At 44.8% G+C, this 27,001-nt stretch overlaps 1 protein-coding gene across 1 annotated transcript in view; it reads right to left on the bottom strand.

Moving 5' to 3' along the window:
* Positions 1-27,001, bottom strand: part of LOC105200384 (syndecan) — a 70,566-nt gene that overhangs the window by 10,434 nt on the left and 33,131 nt on the right. The window lies entirely within an intron of this gene.

The raw sequence follows: 27,001 nt of genomic DNA, 5'->3' as shown, positions 1-27,001 counted from the left end.
TCTTCATTTCTTCGTATTACATATTTTTTATTTTTGGATAGATATATCATATCATATTAGTAATCTTGCCGATAGCTTCCTTTTCGCATATATTCTGTCTTTCATGTACATTACTTGTATTATACTTGTCTAGTCTGTCGTTAATCAATCTTTTGTGCGACAAACAATATATTATTATCATTTAATTGAAGGTGAAATATTTCGCGACTTTGTTGAAAAATTGCCATGAGTGACATCAAAGTGGAACTTGCAGAGGAACGGATGGAATCGCGCGTTAAATTTTCGATTTACAAGATAACGTGCGCGCGCGCGAGCACCACGAGCACCGCGAGCACGCACGTGATAAATCCGTCAAAAGCTTCGCGAACGAGCGCGAGCTTCGAACGTACTCAATAAGTCATACGATAAGGCGATTCGCGAACGGCGGGATATTGAAAATCTGCTCTATCCGGTCGGGGGTAGAGCTTGTTGCTCGCGTACACCCTCCCACACATCGTCGCCTTATTTGAATGGACGGGATTTTTCATATTGGATTCGAATCCAAGGGACTTAACTTGGGTCTGTCTGGCTGGCGCAATGCGCACATTCCACGTTCGCCACGTTCGCACTACCGCGTGGGGGTTCTTTATTCCTTTCGCTCTCCGCCACCTTTACCCATCGAGAAAAACGATGGTCAACGCTCGAGAAAATGGAAAAATCGATCGCGCGATGGTACGGTAGGCGGTAGGCGCGGTAGGCGGTAGGCGGTAGGCGGCGGCGAGGCCTACTGCCTACTACTCTCTACCTCTTTTCACGACGCGCGCACGTCGACGTATGTTAACGTCGTTACAACGTGTACCAACGAGCCAAGAGGTCGGAAAGATGACAAACGTGCGACGAAAGTTGAATTCGGTCTAGCCCAGGGTCCATTCCCTCGTACGAATAGAACAGCGACTGATACGCACGTGCACTGTATCAAACTGATTTCATGCTTACGTATGAAAATTATATTCTTGCTTGTAATTTAATCTTCTATTAAAGAATCTGACAATTTTTTTATTTCAACAATTATTACATTTTATATTACATGTATTTTCATTCGTCTAAAGAGCACAATATAATTGTCTGGATAATAATAACTATTATTAAAAAATTCTTATTCTTGGTTTGAAGATATCGCTTTCTTTTTTCTCTCAACTCACATGAAACTTATTACTGAATAACGAGACTGTATTTTTCTTGATACGAAATTCTTCGTTTTAGCATTTTATTCATTTAACATTTTGAAAATAAAATTATTTTTAGACCAAGAATATTCTTTTTTTTCTGTGTGGATTCTTGTCTCTCTCTCTCTCTCTCTCTCTATCTCTCTTGCTCCGTTTCGGATTCGCCGTTGCGAATTCGTGAAACTCGACGCTGCGGGTTCCACCCATATTCACCTAGAATACTCGAGGTTCCATCCCCTTTCTCGCCCTTTCGGGGAGAAATATTCGCCGTGGCGTTGTTCCACGATAACGGCGCCGGCAGTTACGACAAGAACACGTGGAACGTGCGGCACGCCGCAGGTAAATCGACCTGCTCTTAGAGCTCGATGATCGCGTTATCTCAAATCGTTGACTCTTGTCATCGTCGTCGTCGTCGTCGTCGTCGTCGTCGTCGGCGACGTCGGCGAAGCGCGACAGCGACGACGGGACGTGACGGCAGGAAGAACGACGGTGCTCGTCGTCCGAGTTGCGATACATCTAAACGTTCACGGTGCGCTAACTAATTGTGCTACTCGCATAGCGACGACCGAAGAGAGGAGGCTGCACGGCCGATCGGACAATTGCTCGACTTTGCGAGGGAGAGGACGGTGAGGTGACCAGCGGCGACGGCGCGCGGCGGAGGAATTCTGGAAAAGTGTGACGCGCGCGTATTTTTATAACTCTTCTGATCTATATGTGGGCGAAAAGCGCGCGCGCGCGCGGCACAGAGAGCAGTTTTACGAGACAAGATTACATTGGCAGCGAGAAATCGCAGAAAAATCTTAATCGATTTATCTTCGTGGTCCACGAAATTGAGTCGGTACACGTTACACGTTTCGTTGCCCTCGCTTCAAGACCTCTTATCAACTTATAATCTGACGTAAATCGATTTATGTATTATTCGAAGAGTACTGTAGAGATTTAAATATATTTGCTGATCGCGCCCTGCTTCAAATATTTAAAGAATTATGCCGATTGTCGAAGAACATTATTCCCTCGCAAAGGATTGTGCGCTAGGAAAATGAGCTAGATTCAAAGCTAAGTACGAGCGAGAAGGATAAGAGAGATAAATCGAATGAGAGGCTTATAGAGAGCAGTCGCGCTATCGATAGATAAACTTGATCAATGACGCGGATTCTCTCGCGCAATAATTCTCTCAGTCGATTCAAACGTCGAACGTTCTCGCGCAAAGACGCGCAAGTTGGAATACAGAGGCGGGAGGCGAGAGGCGGGAGGCGCTGCGGAACGAGTCGCGGAGAGGCCATCCCTTTCGGAAAAAAAGAGCAACTCGTTATTGCCTCGATATGTAAGGGTGAGAGCAGCTTCTTTGCATGCTAAGCGTAAAATTAGGCAAATATCGGCAGTTTCCCCGAAAGAACAACGGCCGTGGTCGCGCAAAAAGAATCCCACTTTTCCCTAGCCGCGAATCGACAGCCCTTTAAAAAGGCGTGCCCTCGACCCTCGTCCTTCATCGTGATCGCCTCGCGCTAAAAGACCCTCTTTACGCATAAATCATACCCTCACGCTCTTTTTTGATACTGTTCCCCGCTATCATAAATATTGAGCGAAAGAGACAAGTTGGAAGGATATCGAGTTAGTATTAAACGCGGAAGATTACGCACTCATCTTCCTTCAATATACGACGATCGCGCAATGTTTCAGTGTTACGTGTGTTACTTAGGAGTAATTAATTTCCGCAATAATGATGGAAATTCCATTATGCTGTGTGTTTTTACAGAGCTCTGCCTCATTTGTAAAATGTAGCAAAGGTGGACGTTGCGCGAGTTTCCCGTTTATTATTTTCTTCCTAATATATATCTACGCTCGTTCCGCCTTTACACATCTTCCTCTTTTATAGTTCTCTCTTCTCTTCCATATTTACTTGAATAATTTTTTACCGGCCTTTGATAGCGACGGCTATCTGACGACAAAGGAACGTGGACTCCGCGTCGCGGTTTGATTTTTATGCGAATCACGTACGCTAGCTGCGGATGAACCGCAAATTGTTGACGGAACCAACGAAGAATGTCGTTTTCACTGTTAACTCGAGCGATATATTTTCTTTCAGAATCGGCGAAAAGTCTTTCTCTTCTTCTGGACTCCGAAAAGAGAGATGAGTCGAGGTGAAAGGAACGTTTCGCGAGGCGTTCTCGCATGCAAAGATACTTCAATCAAATGAGTTGCCCTTTCGTGCAAAATTGCAAATCGCAATAAACGCAATTATTCGCAGCAGCCGGGTAAATAATTAAACGCGCGTTACATAATACGACGAAAAGCCATGCGGATCAAAACGCTCCAGAGCGATCTCGCTTATTCCATCTCCAAGTCTCACGCGCTCGTATCGGGGTTTACCTAGAAAATAATTTATTCCTCTCGACGCATGCTTGGTAATTAACGTTTGATATCTCTTTCCCTTTGAATACATGTTCCATCAACACTTGGATACAATACTCCGCGTGTTTGAATGAAATTAATATCGGAGAAGGTGGACGACCTCTTTGTCGCGATTGTAATTGTTCGATGATTGTTGTTGGTTTCGTCCGATTGAATGCGATCGTACCGTCGTACTTGTTCTAAAAGAGGAACGGAAAACAGAGTACGCGTTGAAAAAAAAATAGAAAAAAATTTTTATTCGATCTTTCCTATCCACGCGGAACATAAAAATATGTACTCGCAAAACACGGCGTTTATGGAAGGATAAATAAAACACCGGCAGCGACGGGTGCAAATTTGCTCGTGCGCAAAAACCGCGCTCGCGCACACGCGAAACGCGGGATTAATGCGAGATGCTGCGCCCGTGCCGTGCCGTGCCATGCCGGCACAGACGAGAATAGCAATTACGGCCGGTAACTTTGCGAGAAACTCCGCCGTAATACAATTCCGACATGATCTGTTGGGCGTGAAACCAAATTCAAAAGCCGCGGCGGCCACCGGCCACCGGCCGCCGGCAGCCAACCGATTCGGCTTTGCCTCCCGCCCGACTGGATTTTCTCTGTTACGCACTTAATGAACCGGTCCTTCTCCCCGGCTCCTTCTGCCGTGTGCGGCTATTGATCTTGATGGTTGGCGAAATCAGAGATCCACGGAACTTGGTATACCGAGTTTTTGAATAACGTTTGCCACAACTTGCGCACTTGGGACTCTGGAAAAATTGATGGCGTCGCAAAGTTTCCGGGAACGGGAAATCAGTGAAAAATTTACACGCGGCAATTGAATAATTCGTTAACTCTCTCTCGCTTCCCCACCTAAGCACCAATTTATTGCTTGAATTTGTCTCGCAAAGAGTGAACTGAAAATATTAAGAGTCTCGTGTACCGCCGCGTCGCGCCGCGCCGCATTTACTATTCAAAGATAAAGAGACCAAGTCGGAGCACGAAGGGAAAGAAGACGAAAAAGATTCGAGTGGCGCGGTGCAAAAGTGCCGAGTAAATTGGCAGTTGTGAAGGAAAAAAAAAAAGGTGCGCGAAGATCATTTGTCCGGGATAAAAGCGCATATCTTCTTCATCGTCCTTCGATGAATGGAGTCAATAAATTCCGAGGTTGCAACTCTTTGCAAGCGTATTCCGTTGCGCTAATAAAATCGGAACAAGTTCCCCGCTTATCGCTCCTTATTTGAGATCGCGGGTGCGCGCGATTTGTCACGACAGGTCGTTTCTAGACACGCAAAAATATTCTCACGTAAATCAACGCAAAGGAAGACAGAGAGAGAGAGAGAGAGAGGGGGGGGGGATGAGACTGCATTCTTGTCAGTTGCGATCGTGTGTGTTGCGCGTGACCTACGGGTACGGAAGGAGGAAGCCTCGTAAGCGTCTGTAAGTTAATGTACGTCAGCTGCAGAGTCGAGTTAAGGGAGATTCGCGTGATGCAACGTTCGTGTGACGCTTCCCCGAGCATCTCAATTAACGTGGCGAACGATTTAATGCGAGCAGACGATAAAGAAACAAGAGAGAGAGAGAGAGAGAGAGAGAGAGAGAAGGGGAAAGGAAGAAACTGTGCACTGTTAAACGCAATTTTCAGAGCTATCCTCGACGAGAAAGAGACGCGTCCCCCCCCCTCCTCTCTCTCATCTCTCCGCGAGATTATTAAATTCCAAAGAGGTCTCGGCGAGAGATAGCGAAAGGGACAGGCGAACCTAGAAGCGAGCGAAGCACGTCGAAGACCGAAATGGCATCGTCCGGGATGACACTTAGCCTTAATAAGCGCCTTCGATCGTCGTCGAATGCAAGATGCTGCATCACCAGCGATTCCGCCTTCGTTCCTTCTTATCTTGACCCACAAAACGTCAAGTGTGTCGCATATAGGCTCGCTCAACTCTTCTCTCGTCGATGGATCATTGTTTCGACTTTACCTTCGGTACACGTGAGTGCGCTTCGAGTGCGATCGTAAAAGAAAACGTTACGAAAACGTAGCGAAATTCCACGAGCGACGCTGCAAAATGTAATTGACGAAACGGAGAACGGGCGCGCGCGCGCGCGCGCGCAGCCTGTTGGAAACGTGTAAAGTTATTTTCGTGGAAAATCGTCACGTTGGAGAAACGTACCTTTTCTTCCGGTTCAACGGCTCGCTTTGTCAAGGTCCGATTGTTTGTTCGCTGTGCTCAATTGAGCGCCTATTTAACGCTCAATCAGACAACCTCTCGGACCTCCTTTTAAAACGGCCTTTTCTACAGTTATACCATAGCACAGATAGACAGAGTGTAAATCTTTTTCCCGTCTAGCAACCTTCAAAGCGAAACCTGTTTGTCAACATATCTTCCATCGTGGATGTCTTCAACAACGACGACCGTACAACCGTATAAAACTATTACTTCCCAATTCGCTCGTCGTAGACGTGGCTCTAAATAAAGAGAAAAAGCGATAAAGGGCGGGAGGGAGGGGGAAACAAACAAAAAGAAGGAATGGAAATAGGGAGCGTGCAGTTGCCCATGATCTTTGTAATAATTGCACGTCCATCTTTCGAATTCGCTCGTCCCTCGTCTCTCTTGGCGCGAGCGCATCGAGCCACGACTAGACCCCTTTCCCGATTCTCGATGCCACCTATCCACCACCTCCGACACATTCATCCCGCTATTCGATACGACGGGTCAAAGGCAGATCCCTCTTTCCTCTCCCCTCACCCACATATCGGTTGAATGGTTCGGGAACGTTAACTGCGCTCTCGGACAGTCGCAAGATTTTTCATCGAAAAGCGATTCATCGTCCCTCGTGAACCGTCGGCATCGAGCGTTTTCGGATTTCGACGTTAATTGAAATCCAAACGCGATGTGATCGCAAAGGGGAAAAGCGACGACGGATTGCTGCCGCGTCGCGACGCGTCGCGCCGCAGGCTTATTTTAACAAAGTCCGGAAGCGATGCGCCGAAAGCTGTATCGAAACTTAATACGCGCGTGCAATATGCGGCAAACGGCTTTTACAATGGTCGTTCAGGATATTATTCGTGTCCAGAGGGGAAAGTCAATAAGTTACTCTAAATCTCCGTTACCAACGTGCTCGACAGTAATTTCTGACATGGCGACGTCTAGATGCTCTACGCCAATGTTTAGGGGTTGACTACGATCCTTCCTCCCTCTATCGTTTCCTCCCTCCCGCCACCCTTCTCTCTCTCTCTCTCTTTCTCGACTTCCGTGGCACGGTGGCGAGAGGGAGGACGACAGGGGTTGTGAATCAATACAAGGGCCACCACCGACCCTGCCAGCCAGGCAACCTGCCCGCTTCTCTCGCCACCCTTTCGCCGCGCCAATCCCCTTACCCACCACCTTCTCGCCACCACGACAACGTTTGTCCCCTTCTGCTCTCCTTCTGGAAGATGATACCGGCTATTCTGTAGATTCCACCCTTCACCCCTCGACAAGATCGATCACCCCTCTTCCTCCTCCTCTTCCTCCTCCTCCTCCTCCTCCTCCTTCTCCTCCTCCTCTTCCTCCCCTTTTCCTTCGATCTCCTCTGCGCGCACGATGCAAGTCGAGGCCGTCTATCCACGTAGATGTACGACTGCGATTATACGTGATTAATTCCCAATTTCCCCCCTCTCGGATCGATCGATCGATCGCCGAATTTCAATGGGACACGCGAGGAGAAACGGCAGAGGAAACGAGGGCGGCTCGCAGATTCTACAGAATTGGCGCGCGCGCGATCGGAATCGGCAACTGTCTCTCCCTCAAAGGGTGACAGAAACGGCTGTTATGGAAATCTCGCGGGGCAACTCCTCTCAGGAATGGATGAAAGATTGTTCCGAACGGAAATGGCAAGGTACACACAAGATTTGTTCCGCGTCGAAAGTTATGAGAAGAGTAAACTCCGCCGTTGGACTCCCTTAAGTGCGAAGTCGTATTTAGCGAGCGAGAGATGTTCTCGCAGTGAATGTTCCACGGTGTGGCATTTAAATAGCCTCGTACCTATTACGAGGATACGCGACGAACGCATTATACGCGATGCACTATAAAATGCGACCAGGTTTAATCTAACGTTAGATATCATTTCAGCCAGATATCAGCCAGATGTATCTCGCAGGTACTTATTTTCGCTTTCAACCGCAAAACCTGAATAAATGCGTATTGTAAAGTTGAAGGGTGCATCTTTTATCATTACAGTATCAACATAGGCCGGCGAGTGTGTTGAGAAAATCCCGAATGCCCCTGCGTCGATGTCTGGAGTGTGAATCTAACTTTACGACATAAATAATAGATAAAGAATCCAACACACGCTGGTACGATACGTCGGGCGACGTAAACAGATATCGTTCCAGTGGTTCTCTCACGAGAAATCGCGCAAACAGAGGACTCCTGTAATCTTGTTCTTTTTGCTTTCTTGCGCGTAACAATTGGCTTGATTTAAATTGCTAAGTCTGCGGTGCAGAAGTGTATCAACAGCGATTAAAAGAGAGAATATCTCTGAAACGATAATCTACTCCACGATAATCTTTTTATAATATTGCATAAAGCATGACGAAAGAGCAAAGATGTTTACATAATTTCAGTGAGCAAGGATTTTCACAAAATAATGCAAAATCCTGTAATTTTCTCTCTGACCAGTCTTTTCTATAAATAATTCTAGAATAAAATAAAGTAAATCCAATAAGATGAAAATAAATTTTTTCGCGACCAAGGTAAAAATCATTGAAATTCGTTTCAAAGTCAATTTGGCAGGAAAGAGTAAGTGTGATGGACGTGTTCGTAAAGTAAGCGTCGACGGTCTACATTAATTAATATTCCTCGTCGCGCGGTTGAATGCTGAAACATGTATTATTTATCGCACTACAGTCTGGTCCATGGATCAGAAACTCTAACACGATACGACGTCATTCCTTCCTTCTCTCGCTTCCTCTCTCTCTCTCTCTCTCCCTCTCGCACTTGTACGGCACGGTGGTACTATTAACGCAACCGTCATAGAGACATAATTTGCAGCGCAGTCGGTAGCGAGACATTCAAGACATTTCCAAAAGCGCCGCGCGCTCTCTGCCACTGACAGTAATGTATTGTGAAATATATCCGACAATAAGCCACGTCGTGCGAATTACACGGCGAGGTGCAGCAAGCTCGGCGCGGCTCATTGTTACTTTCGGCATGAATGCCGGGGAATTTTTGCATATGCGACAGTTGCGGCTACGGATACAGGATCGCGGGCGTATTACGTCGTTGTCTGCGTTATCTTACGCCACGTATTACGTCTGACATAAATCGTGCAGCTTGGCAGGGCGCGAGCCACGACACTTGCGATTCCCGCGATAAGCGGGCCATCGCCGTCGAGGTGCGGTAGCTCGCGGGACACACCTTGTTGGGAGCGAGCGAACGCCTCGGCGCACACCGTCTGCACATTTTATTCTCGAGAATCCGTCCGTCACGCATAAGAATTTAATCGGAACGACGGACGGCGCGGCGCGACGCGCGCTCACTCGCGAGAGAGAGGTTGTTTGTTTCGCGGCGAGTCGAACGATGCGAGACGCGGCCATTTGCCGGAAACGTGCCGCGATGAACAAATCGACGTTGAACACCGTTTCGTGCGGACAGCGCAATTTCCCAAAATGAACGGCCGCGATAAATCAGAGGAGAATGTCGGCCAACGTGTCTTTGACTAAACCGAGTTGGAAACGTAATATTTTCGCGTTAGTCGGCGAGCGCGGAACCGGGAGGAACTTGGAAATAGGGTCAGTCCCCTCAGGAGGCTGTTGAAAATCCAAAAGGGGATTCAGAAGCGCGCGCGCCTCCGCTGCCTTCGATGCCTCCGCTGCCGGCAGCCATACTCGTAAAGTTACCCCATGTAACACCTAGCCCTGGTCCAACCCAGACCCCATTGCCCTGTAGGCGTGAAAAGGGGAAAAGAAGCGAGAGAGCCGGGTGTTAATAAGGGTGATACGAAGCAAGAAAATAAAAAAAAGCATCAGCGCTTTCCAATTGCGATGCGATGATAAGCTTCTCGCGATGAACGACCTCATCTGCCACCTCCTGCTGAGCCATCGATGGAAACGAGGAAGATAGTAATTACAATCGAACCCTGCGATTCGACTTTGCGAAAGCAGGGCTTGGATGGTGATCTTAATTTTACTCTTCTTCCGCGGGCCCGCGCGATACATTCGCAACGAGATTTACGCGAGGGAGTAAATGCGGCACCGCATGGCACGTCGCGACCGAGAAGCCACACACGATCTCACGCGTCCGTGTGAGTTCGTTTGAAGATGCACATCGAGCCAACGACGTATACGTAAGAACCTATTCCGGGCCAAACAATACGACGTTTGTTCTCCCGAGAACTACTTCCGGAAATTTACGAGCTACGGGATTTCCGAGAGCCGAGAGCGGAGAATCGACCGATGAATGGAATCGAGAATGGAAAACTCGCGGAACTGTATTTTCGATTCCGCGGACTTAACCCCCGTGACTCGCGGCCTTTCCTTCTTTCTGCATTTTATCGTCCCGAAAAAGAGCGGCGACGTGCGTATACTTTACGGCGAAATGAGCACTTTATATTCGCTCCATCCCACCCCACCGCGACTCTCTTTGCCGCTTCAAAAAATTGTATTCAATTTTTTCTTGGAAGAAATTTCGTTGAAATCTTAATGAAACGAATTATTTAACACTCTTACAGCGAGGCAGCTTCTGATAAACGAGACATTATCTTCAAATTTATTCGCGATACTTATCGATTAAAGTTTATGAAAAAAAGCGGTACGTTAAGTGGATGACTTGAATTAAACTTTCACGGAAGAAAAATCGATTTCCGATTTTGATTCGATACTTTCGTTCCTTCTTCGGATTTACGTTTCGTACTTAAAGTTACAAAAGAGATGAGAGGGCTACAAATAGAGGCGAATTTTATGGTTGCATAGTCACTATATGTACACACACACACACACACGCACACACACACACTTGTATATAATGTGCACAGTTGCAAATTTCGCGTCGGGGCAATTCGCTCGGCTCTATTCGTCGGCGGAAAATCTTTTTAAACTGTCGTAAAACCTGTAATTTCTGTGCCGATTGAATCTGATTCGCCGTGCATCGGCGAGCCAGATCTGGAGCATCGTGCGACGAACGTGCAACTTCTCTTAAATTTCCGTTATATGCACTTGCCTCATCGAAGTAATTTGCGAGACGGCTATAGGTAACTCTGGTCGCAACTTCCGCGCACCGTCCAAGTCTTTCTCGACGACGAACTTTCCAAACGATATTTCCGTGCACGCGCGGGATGAAGTACGCGGAGTACGCGGGTATGAAATATTCCTCGCGCAACTGACGATATTCCTGGCACAATACAAATACCGTTACTCGCGGAACAAGATGGCCACATCTATAGCTCAGTTTCCTAAGAGACGGAAGAGAATACGAGTCGATCGTGCGCTTATTGCTCGACACACGTCGAGCGCGATGGAATCCTTTTTATTTTCTTTCTAATCGCGTCTCGATCCTTGTATCTTTATACTTTTGCGCGACTCGGCGCGGCGCGGAGAGTCGGCGCAGTAAATTAGATGGTGCGAAGCGCCGACGCAACTGGGTCACTTAGATCCGATTAAGCTCCTTCGCGTGTCATAATGCGAGGCCATTACTGCGGCTTCGAGTCTACGATTGCGACGACTAACTGGCCCATTACGCTTTTGCACAGGAGACTCGACTCGAATCGACGAAACTGATTCTCAAATTCACGACATAGTACAGTTTCTCACGAGAAAAATTCTCTCGTGAAACAGTCCCCTCGTACGAATTTTTAATTTCTAATTCAATCGAAAAGGTAATAGTTCGGTGACTCTCTTCATCTTTTTTATGATTCTATAACTCACGAGCGAGACTCGTGCTACAGACTCCTTAGACATTACGGGGTTACGACGACGACGACGACGACGACGACGACGACGACGACGACGACGACGACGAGCCCTGATAAAACAAGAAGATCGTAAATTTCAATAGGCCTGCCGTAACAACGCGGCTGGCAAGAAAAATATTGCCAACTGATATTCCTCCTTCGCAGCTTCGGGAAAAGGCAGGAAAGAACAATGCGACGAGGAGCAGGGAGACGAGCCAAATCTTAAAGAACTGGATAATGAGAACGAGCATAATGAGAGGCGAAATAAAGAAATCACAGAGTCGCCCGTAACCCATAACTCGCCGCCTTCTACTTTTTTCGCATTACCTACCGTGTATCTTCATTTCGTATCTTTACCAGCGCGCGATGTAATACGGATGTAACTAACGGCGCGTGATCGGTGCTGTGCAATTACGCGTAGGGCGCCCCAGGTGAAAATTTCGCTAATTTGGTAACCGCGGAGTCGAGCTGAAAATATCAAACCACCGGCCGCGCGCGCGATTAAAAATTAAGCAGACTGGCGTTCGTGAATTCTCGATACCGCTCGATGCACTCGTCATCTATTTCGCGAGAGTGGCCTTGCGGTATTTTCGAGGAACATTGGCGAGAGTACACGGGATATAATAGCGTTTATATTAACTCGGCCGTTCCACGTGGTTGGGCTCGCGATGGTCCTCGGTATCGTTCGTTTCTCGCTCTCGATCTAGCCAGTTTTTCCCGCCGTTGGCGATTCTCAACTTTCTAATCGGCGATCGGTGGGACACGCAAATCCCAATCGTTCGCAGCGCATCGCAGCATAGCGCAGCGTACCTACTCTGCGATACCCTTTCTTGCAAAACGCGACTTTTCGCTAATGTACGCGCAATCTCTCGAGAAATTACGCGAGCGAGAGCGGTAGAGATGAACTTTCCACTTAATTTGAATAGCGGCCGGATACGTATCCGCGGCAAAGGATCTACGAATAGAGGGCAGAGGGCAGTCAGTCGCAGTAAACCCCGGCTGGGAAAAGAGAAGTTAGTCGATAATTTCCACGGATGTTCGAAATTAAAAAAGTTTCTTTCAGCGAGAGAGGATCTCGACTGCTTCTTGCAGTCGGCGTTAATCGCGCCGGCACAAGAGTGCGATTGGTCCTTAATCTCTCGTCCTCCTCTCGCTCCTCTCTTTCTTTCTCTGGCGCATCCATCGATGAAAAGCTACAAAAGGAGGCCAACGCAGACGAGGAGGAGGAGCAGGTCCGGCATAATATCGCGTCATTATCCGACTAGACAGGATCGAGATTTAAATTTGAATGATCACTCATTAGCGGTTCTTCGCGGCTTCGCGGATTTTTGCCAATTAATGGGATTCGATAGCGATCGGAATTATCTCGCCAACATTGCACTGTGGTGATCATTTTTGTTTAAAGGCGCACGCGCGCGGAATACTTTTCTTCCTCAAGCCTCAAGCCTCAAGCCTCAAGCCTCAAGCCGTCTACACAGTCTACACACGCTCGCCCGTGTCTCTTCTTTAGAGAATTTTTAATCCAAGGCTCGTTTAATAGCCAGAGGTTGCTCAAGACTGAAAATTATAGACCTCGCGCGCGGGCTTTGAAAGCGTTAATGCATAAAGGAACATTATATCTCGACATAGCGCATTAAATTTTTCTTTAGAAAATATCTCGCTCGCAGTTTAACGATCCAGCTACTTCGCGTCGAACGTAAAGGGATTATCGCAAATGTATAGAGCACCGCGCGCACATTACACTCCCATACTAATAACTACTAAACGCTAATGCCCTCACATTAAATCTACGATGACAAGATAAACGTTAATCTCTAAACTAGGTAGAGTAGATACGGAGCTTCATCGCCATGTCATGGCGATTTGCAAGACGCAAGGGGGAGAGGAGGGGGGAGACGGAACGGGGGTTTCGTCTCTCGTACTATTAATTCAGTGCGACCAATCCACGCGCACCGAATCGGATCGTCGACACCGCATGGTTCGTTCGTGAAAATTACCGAATCACGTTATACCGTTCGTTGTATCGATGAAACGACGAGATGTCTTTCGCACGACGTCACAATTGCGATTAATCCGGCGTGCGCGCGCGCGCGCGAGCGCGCGTGTGCCGTTCCCATTCGTTTCTGATCGAATTTAACCCAAGAGCTGTCCGGTCGCGTGTCCAGCGATACTACTAAATCGAGCCCGAAATGCCAAACGGAAATGTTAGCCCAATGACGCCGTCATCGATCACCAACCGAAGCTACGTTATTCCGTTATTATCTAATTACGGCACAATCTGCGGATACGTAAATGCAATTTAAATTACAATCCTATCGCGTAGTACTGATTGTGAGCAATTCAATTTGGCTTATTCGCAAGCATGCAACATTCAACATTTTCTCCGATTCTCTATGTGGCCGCGTTATTGCTGCGAGGAAAATATATCAATGTCGTGAGAATACACGTATCGTGTTCTAAATGGAAATAAAAAGGCGAAAGGAAGAGAGGAGCGATAGTTTCGGATATGCGAATGGCATATTGCGAACGAAGCGAAAATATTCCTCTTGCTATCCGTATCTGCTGAGAAACGAACAATGGCTAGTTGAAAAGGGCTGACAAAGTGGAAAAAGAATGAGCTTTGACCGATAGCAGCAAGGTGTTACAACAAGTTAATTAGGCAGCCGGCAAAGAGGCGGCTCGCCTTTAATTCTGCAGGTTGGAAAGAAAAAACGCGACAGAGAGTAGTGTGGGAAAAGTTCTTTCGGCAGGATATACATCTTCTTCGTTTATTTTTCTCTTTCTCTTTTATAATATCGTCTTTAATTCCACCAGGAAATCATGCCGGAGATAAGTACCGCGAGTCAAAGTGCATAATCAATTTTCAATACTTTTCCAAAGATTTAGATACACATTTAACGTTGTACAATCCTTTATCGAGCGCTCGACGTAAGACTTTGCTGCAATCTTGCGCATAGTTCTCGAAACATCCGGAGCAAGTCATGATTATAATCAGCGAGCTATATTCTTGGAATCTCCATAAATTCCTCCAAATATTATATTAAGTGATTGTTGCATATTGCACTGAATTAACAAAGTTTGAATTTCAAAGTTCTCATGAAAAAAACAGAAAGGAATAAACAAGTTATTTCATTGTAAAGATCATACTTTTCTCCGTCTGACAGCTTTAAATTTCATAAAAAAATAATTTAAAATGGCGTGTTGTTCTGCAAGTTTTCCCAAATTATGTTTTCAAAAATGTGCGACCACTATATCTAGTCTCTATGTCTTTCCGTTTTTCCTCAAAAAATTCGCAGGTAAGTCTCGTTTTGATCTAAGTATACATATGGCGTCTTAAATTGAAAATAAAATGTTCAGTTCTCATTTATTTGCGAAAAACAATTTGCACCGCGCAGAGTTTAAGTTCCCATCAATATATTTCACAGTAAGCACTACTTAACTGTGGCTTCGTATAAATTGTTAATTATCCATGTCGCCGCTGGAGACAGTCAAGTCGAAGCGAATCTCAGTTGGGAAAGCTCGGAAAAAAAAGGGAGAATAAATTGTGCTTACTTTCTTAACAAAACTTCGTTTTAACTCGGGATCGCTGTTACGTTCGCTCGGAGACGACGTCGGTGGACGATGAGGAAGAAGAAGCTTCTGTCGGGGTTGGAGTATCGAACGAAACCGCGACGGAAAGAAAAAAGCAACGAGATTAACAACTTTCCAGAGTTTAAGGTATTCTGCCGTCGACACTTTTCGCTCGTCTCCTCATCTCAACACGAGACAAGGAAGAGAGAGAGAGAGAGAGAGAGAGAGAGATGGAGCTTGTTTTTCTTCTACTCTTGAGGGAAAATGAAATTGATCCGCTTCATAGCAGACTTGAAGAAAATAGAAATCCTCGTCCTCCGTTTACCCGACAATTTTCCTTCATTCTGTTCACTTCTCTGCTTCACTTCCTATGCTAACGCTTCAATTTAACTCTTTTTGTACCATTTCGAGGGAGCCTGTATTGTATATATAGATGTCGCAACCAATAATCCCATCAGCGGACGCTGTTAAAAATTTATATTTTACTACACGTTTCAAATTTAGATTTTAGCCGAGAGGTAATATATCCATCTCTTACACGTTTATTTTATTTTTTGATTTTAATTCTACGTTCAACATTCTGACTTGAAAAGACGTTCTTCTTCTCCACCCCCCCCCTCCACCCCAATATTTTTGTCGCCATCGTCGTTACCATTCGGTTCCATCGTTTTAATTCTATTTCGATCTCGTTCTAAAAGCAGCATCCATATTTACGAAAAGCAAGAGTCCAAAAAGGATGTGCAAGGTGCGGACTTGCAAATATTTGCGCGAGCACGTGCACACGTTTCCAACCCTTTATCGACCTGTTGACACGCCGGCATCCGGCCGTTCTTTTTCTCCGCTACCTCTCTGTGTCTTTTATTTTTTTATCGGCTATATTGTGTCGATATCAAAAGAGTCAGCCGCGTTTTTGCATAATCGATCGGGAGGGGAGCGGCCTCGGAAAGCCTGGACGGACCACGAATTCCGTAATAACGCAGGACAAAGGCGAGCCTGACTAATGAATTCGCATCGATTCGCGTCGTCGCCGTCGCGTCAGCGTCGCGTGAGACATTTATTAGTCCCGTGGATAGGACCTAACCACCGGCTTTCTAGACTAATATTCTTCCGCAGACATTTTTCCGTGCGCCATCGGCGAAAGACAAGATACATTTTACTTGTAGATTCTTTTTATCTAGAATTATTTTATTTGGCATATTTGGCGTAAAGATAGATCACATGCATTTATTATGGTACGAGGCGCGCGATTACTTAGCGAAACATTCAATCGCACGTTTTCTCAAGACGTTTCTCCCGATAATCCGTGGTAAAAAGAAACGATCCGCCGCCGTGTCGCCGGAAGAAGTGGGTACCTTTACTCGAGCTCTTAAGTTCTCCGAGCTTCCGCTGATCGCTTCCGATTTCGTCATTCACGAGACGACCGCGGGGATCAGACTCGCTTTAAAGCGTTCTTTGACCGAGAGAGCCACGGCGTCAGAGACACGTTGCTGCCCCTCGTCTCTCGCTGCTCCTTTTTTTTCCACCATCCCGCGCTCTTTCCTTTCATTTCGGTCACGTTCGACGTTTCTCGCGCAGCGACGTTCTGCATTATTCAAGAGGCGGACCTTCGGAAAGCGCCCCGGTCTTACGCGCGATTCCGTCGGGACGCGCGGGCGGATCGTTTCGATTTCGATCGGAACAATTTTTTCGACTCTCACTCATAAAACTGGATGAGTCACGACGGAGATCGGACGCTGTCATTTGTCATCGGACGTGCTCGCTGGCTCGCCGCTCGGGCATGAAACGAACGCAAATGCAAAGGAGGAACGACGCGATGTCTTCGATTTTCCGTTTAACGGCGGTGTGCCACTATCACGGTAAAGTTTAATTGCAAACGTGAGAATTTTCGATCCATCCCTTCGATTACGCTGCAAATTTTAAACCTGGATTTTCCGATTCGACAGCTCGTTAGATTAACAGCAAATATTTGAGGTCGTCTGTGGAAAATATTCCGTCGTGTTACTATCTTTTGTATTTTCTCTCTCTTTCTATTATATCTCGCACGCGATAGGGATACTCCGTCGCTCGGTCACATAACTTCATCGGGATGATAAATGTCAGCGGCTTAATGTATGTTTTGCAAAGGTGTGCGATGCAGGCGCGTTTGACCGTGTAATCTATCACGCGCGCAGTTTATATAACGCGATATATTGGTAAGAAAAATTTTATGACCACTGCGATACCGACTGTATTCAAACAGAATCGCTTCGCACGTTTCGTTCACATTTGATGTTCAAACGCATACATTTATGTCTCACCACCGTGCGGTGTATTCCGAACCAACGCGAACTTCCGGATTGGCCGGCTGTATTGGTCTGTTTGCGCGATAAATGTTACAAAGTTAACGTATCGGTTTATCAGCCATCGTTGGCTAACAAAGTACAATCAAGTGTACTCTCAATTCGCTAATAAAATAGTTACATATTTCTCCTCGTCGAATTTAACCGCTCCCGTGTCCGTTACATTAATGGCTTTAATAGCGTAATGGAAAACGTTATTAAATACGGTCGGCCGCAAATGATGCAAAATTAATTATCCGCTTAAAAAACTGAATCACGTTCGAAATTGCCATTTAACATCGGAATTGTTTAGTGCTTCGCGATATTAAGGTCAATGTCCCAATAATCGAACGTGTAACGATGCAGAGTCAAGATTGTTGAATTTTTCTAAGGATTCACAATATAAAATGATGTAATTATATATTGTAATTAACTGAAATGTAAAACGTTATTATAAAGGTACAAAAATATAAAACATTTTTTAATTGATCCAAAAATAATAAAAAGCATTCGAATCAATAATACGAGTAACAATCGAAAACGCTCGTCTTTTTAATGACTAAATACTTGTTCTTAGTGTATCGTTCATAAGATAAATACAAGAAATTTTAAGAACATCAAAATAAACTCTGTTCAATCGTGCATAATAAATTAATTTTTATAATATTAAAAATAATCTTTTTTATACAAACACATAAAAAAATGAGTCCCGCGTCAGACAGAAGCACGTGCTTGCCGTCTGGGCCGTCTCCCCACTCTTCTCGGCCGATGAAGAGTGGGGAGACGGCCCAGACGGCGCACATGTGCTCCTGGCTTACAGGCCGTGCGCGGTCAACGACCCAAGTGAGGGAGAGGGGAGGGCATTTAACTGGCGTGCACGTGCGCATTAGGTTATGCGAAGTCTCTCGTTGCGCAGCGACTTCTTACATCGCACCATGTTACAAATTTTTCGTAACTCATTTGCAGGGTTAGATAATTAAAAAATTAAAAATTAAATAATAAAGTTGATAACTTTTAACTTAATTTGAGTTAATTTTAAATAATTTAATTTTTAACTTTAACTAATTATTTTTGAGACACATAAACTTTAATTTATTAATTTTTTACCAAAATTAAAAATTTATTTGTATAAAAGAGGGTTATAAAAGAAAAGATTTTAAAAGAAGAAAAAACAAAGAAAAGAAAGAAAACGTTTAAAATAACAAATAAAAGAAAAAGAAAATGGAAGAGCAAATATATACAAAAGAATAATAGACATTTTTAATAACCACTGGATTAAGTGTAATATTTTTAAATTTTAATATAAAAATAAAAATTTATTTAATAAAATATTTTCTTTTCTGTCTTTCAGAAAAAATCATATTTAATAGACGGATTGACATTATAATAACATTTTACTTCTGCCAACTGCATTATTTTGACCAGTAATAATTAAATCCATTTTCAAACAGACTATCAATAATTATGTAATAAGTGAGGACAGTTTCATAAGTAAAATATTATATTCATAGAGCATCCCTCCAAAATGTGATTCAAACTTTCAAAAATAAATAAAATATTTAGCTCGTCCTACCTAACCTACCTAACCTACGCCATAATTAATTAACAGTCGACTTTGTCACAGCGATAGAGAAACGTTGGTTGCCTGTACACACAGGCGGATCTGCCGCAGTGAATCTGCTACTCACAAGCAACATAAGTGAAATGTGCAATAAATCTGCTGCAGCAAATCCGCCTGCATTAAAGAAAAAATAACGCTAATACAATCATATTTAATGTTAAACGGACGCAATTCTATTCTTTAAATAAAATAAAATTTGTTTTCAATTAAGAATATCTTTTCATTTTGTTTTAAAAATAATTTATTCTTAATAGAAAATGATTTAATCTTGGCGCTATTCTAAGCATAAAATATTCTTAGATTAAAACATTTATGCATTTCTTTAAGAATTCATTTTTTTGTGTGAATATTTGTATAAAAAAATAAGTGTTTAAAGATTACAAAGATTAATTTTATTATAAAAAATTTGAAATTATTAAGTTTCCATATAAATGTTCAGGTTCAAGTTGGAGACATTTACCTTACTTTTCGCATTCTCGGCAATAAAAAAAAAAAAATAAATAAATAAATAAGAATGAAAGAAGAAAGAATTGGCACTGCCGAATAATATATATTGACACTTCCTTTTCCTAGCGAAATCATCTAATACGGTAATCACTAATTTCGGTAGTCATGATTACCTTGATTATTCATTCGCAGGGGAGGAAGGTCTCCAGCTCCAATAATCAAGTGAACGTCACGCTGGCGCAACGTATGTGTTCTCCGTCGCATACAGTGTACAGTGACTGTGCACGATAGTGGCACACGCGGACTGCTGTTTAAGGGCCATTCAACTCGCCACGGCGATCTTCAGGGCGAACAATGGCCCCGGTGATGAGAGGCAAACAAATAAAAAGTGAAGGAAGAAAGATAGAGAGTATGACGAAAGAGCCGCTGTAACGCTTTCTCCCTCATCGCCGGCACCCTCCTTACATCCCTTATTTTTTGTCTCTCTCTCTCTCTCTCTCTTTCACGCTTTTTCGTTTTGCACTACGTTCGTCGTCATCGTCGTCGTCTCTGCGGATTGCCGCACGCGATGGTGGCCACTTTATTGCCGGAGCAATTACTTTCTTCCGTAGGTTTTATCGATAATTCCCGGGCGAAGCAACGATTTCGCGGATGGCGAGACGATCACGACCGAATTACTAACGCGAAGAAGGAAGGAGGCCCTTTTTTTTTAATCTTTCGCGTTCGCGTGTGGTGCGACGATATAGCGTGAGATTATCATAGTTCCGCTTCAAGTCATTATGATTATTTGTAATACAATCTTCAAATGTGAAGTATAATTCTAACATTCTGTTTGTACGCGTGTGTATTCATACGATGCATATATACACATAAATTTGGATATCTATAAAATCATATTTTATAAATATTAATGTGTGTATATACACATTCATATTTAATAAATATTAAAACTGATATTGACATATGGAGCTGGTGAATTGAACTTGCAAAAGTTCTGCACAATGTAACAATACATTCCAGCACATTGTTCAGTTCGTTTCTGCCCTGGCAATTTGTCGCGTGCAATGAATTTCGCGTGCATAGTTATATCGTACATACGTTATTGCTGGATTAATTATTTGTTACCGCAATTCGTTTTCCGATTGCAATTTTGCTTGCTATAAATGTACATTAAAGTTTTCATCGTTGCTCAATCACAACATCTTTTTTCGAGAGTTTTCGATAATTGATGCCGTTGTAACGTACGCTCATCGAGATTTTTGTATCGCGAGTCGCTTCCGCTGCTCGCGTCATTATTTTGCAAAACTAGGATTTTAATTGCAATTTACATCTCCATGACCGTGAAACTTTAATTAGAACCGCTTGCAATTTGGCTTTCAAAAAAAAAAAAAAAAATAGTTTCCGCTTTTGTCAAGTTGTAAGTGACGTTAATATTACGATTGTACCGCAACCGAACTGCATACGAACAGATTGACGAGTCTTATCGATTGTCCAAAGTCTTTCCGCGTTCATTTTTTAACTCGCCTCGAGTCGCGCATATACATACATATACGCCGTGCCGATTCCGTTCGGGTGACAGCGCTTGAATTTCCGCGTTTGACTTGAGAAAGCACAGCGTTATTCCGCGTGGCAAATCCGCACCATAATTCGTCGGGGCTTTATAGCCGACACGTCACGCAATAACAAGGAGTATCCGGTTAGCCTGCCGTTTCTATCGAATAAATCGCGCGCCGCGCGCCGCGCACAGACGCGTTTACTTAAATTCCATCGCTTGGGACGTGATTTCTCCTTTAACTCTTGAAATTAATCTTTTCGCGGATCATTATTCTCATTAAATTGCATTGAAACAAATATATGACTTTTGAGAAAATTGCAGATAATTACGTGTAAAGATCAAAGCAAATCATTATTTCGATTAGATTTGATTGGACTGAAAACATGCAACAACGTACAATAACATACTGAAATGGGATTTCGTATTACAGCAGCCGACTAATTTATCTGACATCCGCGCAACGACCTTCGCGACGAAACAGTCTTTAATCATTAAGTTGTCAAAGAGGCAGAAGGTATTACTTAGAAATCGGAGATACGCGCTAGTTGCTGCAGACGAGCAAAAGTAGATAGATCTTAATGGAGGCCGGAAATACAGTTCGCGTACCGCGTGCACTGTAAATTATTACGAGAGAGCTTATTTAAATTTATACACAAGCCCGTGACGCGCGCTACCACCACGAATAAAAAGCTCTCTTTCTCTCTGTGTCTCTCTCTCTCTCTCTCTCCCCCTCGCCGCAGATAAAATGTAAATAGAGCCGTATTTACTCAAAGTTTCGCAACGCGGCAGGCTGATATTTTTAACTAAAAATGTCGAGGATATTTAATATCCTCGCCGAACGACGTTGCCTGGACAACGTTATCGTCGCGTCCGCGTCGGTGCTATATTTCGATCGGCCGATTGTAGCGGATAAATCCTTCGTTCCGCGATTTTGATTTCGTCGACGAACGCATACACGTACGCAAAGGTATATGTCGCGCGACGTTATACCTCGAGTTACGATAAATTCGAATTTAATAGCAAGTGCAATAAGAGATACCAACCGCGTTTTCAATCGTCCTCCCAGCTGGCTCTTGTTTTATTTCTTGCTGCGGCACTGCCGCGAGTATTCGATTAAAGCCGAGCTTACTCAATTTATCGGGCGACAAGAACGGAGCCCGTCGCCACTTCCGGACGCAAGAAACTGCTATTTTTGCTCAAAGATCTCGTCGACGAAATCACTACGTCATTAAGTACGAATTGCCCTCCATCAGTTTTCGCGTCTAACGGTACGAGATGCGTTGCAACGCGGAGATAACAGTGTCGGCGAAATTTGCCGGAGCAACGCAAATATTGTATTTCTCTCAATTCGGAAAAGCGTAATCTGCCCGGAAGATCTCGTCGCCTGGGAAGCGGAAAGGCGAGGCGCGCCTTTAATGCACGCGACGAAACTGCGCTTCCGCATCTACCGATAGATACGGACGAGAGTTCTTACCGTGGCACGAAGCGCGCGGCGCGGCGAATCGGCAATATCGTACCTAGCAGTTTGCCGTCACGTGGCGACGGTTTAGGAAAACGTCGATGTGCAGTTCGCGTATGCACTACAGCGGCGGCGCAATGTGAAAGAATGCATTATGCCTATAGGCTATATCCCGCGCGTTGCATAATGCAGTTCAACGCGCTCTGATTTCGAATCCAGGCCGCCTCCATTCTCATCCAAATAGCCGGTATTAATGATAAAGAGCAACTATGAAATATTTATCGCTTCGTGAAACAATGAGAAAAAAATTAATGCAAAACCAATATCGCGAAATCCTATGTACAAAGAGCTAAATATCAATCGCTTCGCAGTTCGCGGCACCTCAATTGTGTATTGTGAGGAAATGACTCGATTGTACTTACATTTCGGAATTTGATAACAATTTTAACTCCAAACGTCTCGCAAATTTTCACCGATGGAGAGAAACGGAGATCGCAAGCCATTTTCAAGTCTGATCTCATATCGAGTCTATAAGCGTATGCATATATAAACTCACACCTAGATTGAAAAACGAAACATGTGCGAAACTAGAACAGATACGCCACAGCTGATGTGAAATTGGATGAAGCTATAAAACCGAACGGAAGCGAGTTAATATTTTTATTCGAGTTTCCTATAATTTTGCAAAAAATAGTTATAGAGAACAAAATAAAAAAAAGTTACAATTATAGAACAACTTAATAAAATAAAAATATCAATCAAAACATTTTCCTCTCGAAAGCATTTATCAATTAGATTTTAATTACGTTAATAGGCATATATTTTGTTGCGTTTTACACTTTCAGTTTATTCCATTCGTATACGCATTTATTAGACAGTGTTTCACTGTACTCTATATCCAACGGACGATGTGTACGTGTAACACGATTTCGCGTGTAATTCTAAAAAAGTGGATTATAAGTGGGAGTACGCCGAGAGAAGATGGTCATCCCGCACGGTAGCGAGCCATCGAGATTGTTAAGTAAACGGAAGAGCTGGAAAATATTTGCGCGAGAGTCTACCGACGAACTCTTGCCAAAATATCGGGGAAACTCGGCGGGAGCATGCGGAGGAAATTGAGATATACATAGGGGAAAGGAGAGTGTCGCGTCCCTTTACTACCACGTTAATACGTTTAAGCCGCGTACGGATCGTGGAAATTGGGTTTTGTCGCTCCACCTGTGGAGATCTCGGGAGAGACGTTTTGGCAAAGGGCGTGGGAAGGCGAGTATTGCCGTATTTGCACGTTAACAAATATGGGTTAGTCCCGTCTTACGTCGCGCGAATTCAGCGGCTTAATAAGACTTTTCGGTAGTTTCCTCAGCCTCTCGCGTTGGAAGACAACAGACCGGTCTTTCGCTCGCTTGACGCCACCCCCGACGACAAAGTCATCGTCGGCGTTACATATTTCTCGTATTAACGATAACTGTGATCGAGACAAAGAGGATACCAGAAGTTCGAAATCGCAGAAACAAGCAAGGCTTTTAAAACAAAGCCGTGATAATGTCGTGGATGCCGCAGAGAAACGTGCAACGGATCTAAAATGCGTTTGCTAGAAATTTGATTAATCTCTCCCTCTCTTGTTCTCTCTCCAAAGGAGAGAAAATGGAAGACAAGATGAACAGCCAGTTTCGCGTTACTATGTTCACGGTAACTAAAAGACGGCAGAGCTACTAATGCAAGTAATTAAGTGCAAGAAACAAGCGCAGGAGCGAGTCGTCTGCGCGCGCGCGCGCGCACGCAGGGAGGACGCGGCAGGACGACAAATTACTAACTTGGGGAAATACGATTTCGAGAAGGGCCACGCTACGTGCGGGTGGAGGGATACGCCAAAAGTAGCGGTAACAAAGCGTTTGTTCCCGCATCCGGTCTTGATACCCGAATTAAATCATTCTCGACTACGAGAACGCGGCGCGTTCCCGCTTTATGCAAATGAACGGTAGCAGGCAGCAGCAGCAGCAGCAGCAGCAGCAGCAGCAGCAGCGCGCGCGCACTACGTTAATGTAGCGCGATATTTCATTAGTGCAAGTCAAACGGTAGCTAAAGTCTGAAGCGCGCTGCGGTGATGGAATTTTTGTGAACGCAGCGGCGTGGGATGCGGTTTGCGACTTTAATTACGACGAGAAAGAGTACGCACAACTCGTCGAGATCGATAAGCGATTTATAATTAGATATTCGCCCATTCCCTCGTCGACGAAAAACCTTTGCTTACGTTCGCCGATCGAAGGGACACTGGCGTCCGCAATTTCCTTCGCAAATCGATTTCACTGAAAAGGATCTATATAGGCAAGTTTTGGGCCTTTGGGACAAGCATAATACACTCTGACGGATAGAGAAACCATATTATTAATGCCTGACGCACAAGCAGGAATTGCCAGGGAAGACTTCGAAGCCTCTGCCTTATTAAAGCAATGGTGGTTTGACGAAGGACGAAGACGAAGGACGAAGGGAGAAGGGGGGGAAGAGAGAGAGAGAGAGCCCCCTCTGTCCTCCTCCTCCCTCACCACTGGCAGAACAGGCTTTGGTACTTGGAGTCAATTTTGCAGCTGCAGCGTGCATATCGATACTTGGAGTTCAATATTGCACTTTGACCCTAGCGCGAAGCTTAACGTACCTCTTCTCTCGGTCTCTCCGGGCCGCGGGATAGTCGCCATACTGTGCTACAGTCTTTATCTTCTTTCCACGAATTTCATTATTTCATGGAGTAACTTACGTCAACTTTTCATACAGCAGTAAAGCTTACCTGCAACAGAAACAATTTCGAAAGTTAGTAAAAGTTTATAACGGACTGCACAATAAATTGTACATTTACAACAAAAAGGTTCGTTATGCACCTTTTCTTTCGTCGCTATAAAAAGCGGGATGTGTATTCAACGCACACGTGGCACGAGCCCATTAATTTCTATTTAATCACATTTCGCAGGATCTCAACTTGGCTGCGCTACTGATTGTGAGGTAATTAGCGACATTAGACGAACTCGCGAGCGAATGAAAAGGATCCAAGTGTTTGAGAAAACAGGAGCGCCGCGTCGGTGAGAAAAGAAAGAGAGATAGAAGACTATGGTGAGCGAACGATGGTGGTTAGCGAATCGGTAGAAACGTGACGGTAATCTCGATGAAGCCACCCTTTTGTCCGTGTCGGTCGGGGATCGGTACATTCCTCCTTATCGGGGCGCCACCGCCGCCGCCGCTGCCGCCGCCGTTGTCCGCCGAAAGCAATTAAGCGATAAATTTTACGACGCCACGGCAACCTGGATCAGGGCCAACTTCCGGCACCAGGATTTCGCGTACGTGGAGGACGAGGAATGGCGTTCTCCCGTCTCCTCGGAGACCAAAGACGCTGCTGCCGCCGCCGCCTTCGCCGCTAGAGGCACCGCAAAAATTCCCGCCGACCTGGCATTCTTAATCTCGCAAGCCGCAATTCGACTTAACGAATCGCATCGTGGGTGCGCTTCGTTTAGGAGCAAAACGATTCCGCGATCTTGGCGTTTAACGACTCCGGGATTACCTCTTGAGAAAACCAAGGTTTCACCCTTGGAGAATGTGAAACAACAGTCATTTCGTCGATGTTGCAAGAGCAATGGGAAGCACGAGGCACGATGTACTTCGTTACTATATGCGTCACTTTCTCGAAAAATTAGGCACAAAATCACAGACGGAATATTACACGCGCGTGTAATACAAGGGACTATATTTGAAGGCGGTAATCTCTCTTTATTAACGATAAATATACGACCAGCGGGAATTATTGTTTTTCGAAGCATTTTATGCGTCACTCAAATAATTATCATATTCTAGCTGCGTTCGTGCGACAAGCGCTAATTATGCGTGAATGCGCGACTGTGTACGCGTAGATATGTATGCAAAGTTCCATTATCCGCAAAAAGCGACCTAAAAAGGACGACCCAATTTCTCGCGGGTGTACAACATTCCACGTGGATATCGGGGCAAGATTTGCATGAAAAATTGCCAGAGTTTTCAGCGGATTTGTCTACAACGAAATCTCATTTTCCCAAAATTTTACGACTGCAAAACGGATCGAAATTCGGCGTTTCGTTGTGTATCGTACGCTTAAATTTCAGCACTTATTTTTTAGATAAATAGACACCAATTGAATTTAAGTTTAGTTAAAGAAAGGTAAATTGTATGAAAATCGTATGAGGCTTTGGCAGCGCGCACGTCCGTGTTCGCGCGGCCATACGTCCCATCAAATTGAGATCGTGCATGTGGCGGTGAATGCGCCACATTTGTAACTCGATCGATCGATCGTCATGAATCGACTTAATGCCAAATTACGCGAGTGCATCTATCTCATCCGGAAACGACGGCGCGGCGTGCTCGAACGTCGAGTGGTTTGCACAACGGCGGTCCTGTTTGCACGCGAAATTCGGTAGGATTTCGGCACGATACCGAGTGTCCCCGCGTATAATTCTATTTGCCGTTCTCTAACGCCAGCCTAATACCGGGCACT

This window comes from Solenopsis invicta, chromosome 4 (genome assembly GCF_016802725.1).
Source record: "Solenopsis invicta isolate M01_SB chromosome 4, UNIL_Sinv_3.0, whole genome shotgun sequence".
NCBI lineage: Eukaryota > Metazoa > Arthropoda > Insecta > Hymenoptera > Formicidae > Solenopsis > Solenopsis invicta.
This window is presented reverse-complemented; position numbering and strand designations above follow the sequence as displayed.